Source organism: Chaetura pelagica, unplaced genomic scaffold, assembly GCF_000747805.2.
Source record: "Chaetura pelagica isolate M959 unplaced genomic scaffold, ChaPel_1.0 scaffold462, whole genome shotgun sequence".
NCBI classification, from domain to species: domain Eukaryota; kingdom Metazoa; phylum Chordata; class Aves; order Apodiformes; family Apodidae; genus Chaetura; species Chaetura pelagica.
The window spans coordinates 499,195-500,473 of NW_009952454.1; positions in this window are offsets into that span (position 1 = coordinate 499,195).

Consider the following 1,279-nt stretch of genomic DNA (forward strand, 5'->3'; position numbering starts at 1 on the left):
TGACCTTTTGGGGGCTGCATTTCATTGCTGGTGATTTGCAACGTCTTGGGGGGCTGTGCAAGGATGAACTTGGAGGGTTTGCACGGTGTGGGTGGTGTTCAGCAATGTGCTCTGCACCCCAACCTGGCACAGGAGTGGCAGAGGAGCTGGGGGGGCTGAGCTTTGGTTGGCAACACACATTGCACCCCAGGGGCAGAGACACACTTGTGGGGGGTTGCACGGTGCCCGTGGTGTGCAGCAACGTGCTTGGCACCCCAGCCTGGCAGGGGAAAGGGGATGGGCTCGGGATTTGCATTTTGCTGGTGGCGTTTTGCAACAGGCTTTGCACCCTGATCTGGCACAGGAAGGGGGATGAACCCGGGGGGGCTGTGGTTTGTGTTTTGGTTTGCAATGTGCTTGGCACCCCAAGGGCAGCGATGAACCCGGGGGCTGGGATGGTGCTTTGCGATGCGTTTGACACCTCCACCTGACACAGTGGTTGTGCCCTGTCTGCCCTTGGTGGGCACCCATCCAGGGGTGGGTACAGACCTCTGGAGGTGAGGAGCATCCTCAGCTCTCAGCTCTGCCACGGTTTAGAGCTGAGAAAAAGCACTGGGTTTAATTTGGCAGCCACAGGATGGCCCCGGGGTGGACACAAGGGATCAGATGCCAGGTCAGCCACCCCTGGAGGATTTGCCCACCCAGCAGAGCCCTCGAGGCCAGACCTGCAGCTCAGGGCACGTCCCCACGGGGCCAGGGCTGTTTGTAGCTGGTGTATTTGGGGTCAGGTCCTGCGTGTCCCCACCGTGGCAGCTCCGTGGAGCAGCTTCGAGTCTGGGCTTCACTCTCCCGTCCTGGAATTCTCCGAATTCCCCATCTGTGGATCCCGGAGCGTTTTTATGGCGGCGTTTAACCCCTCACCGCGTCCCGGGGATGGGGGCTGATGTCCTGCGGGCGCTGCCCTGGCATCTCGTCCCCTCGTTTAGGCAGGGATGTGACACCAGGAGCATCCCACAGCCACCCCCCCGGGGGCGATTCCCGCAGCCCCCGGTGCCCGCACCCCCTGCCGGTGCCTCGGTCCATCCCGGTTCCCGGGGACACAGCCTGGCAGCGCGGCGGGGGTTTCGTTCTCTTCACTGCCTCCAGATTGCGACTCTTGTGCCGGCTTCTTCACACGGAACCGATCGGTCCTGGGAGCTTTTCCCCCGTAAATTACTTCGCTCGACGGATGCGCCGAACGGAGACGGCGAAGGGGCCGGGGAGGAGGAGGAGGAGGAGGAGGAGGAGGAGGAGGAAGGGG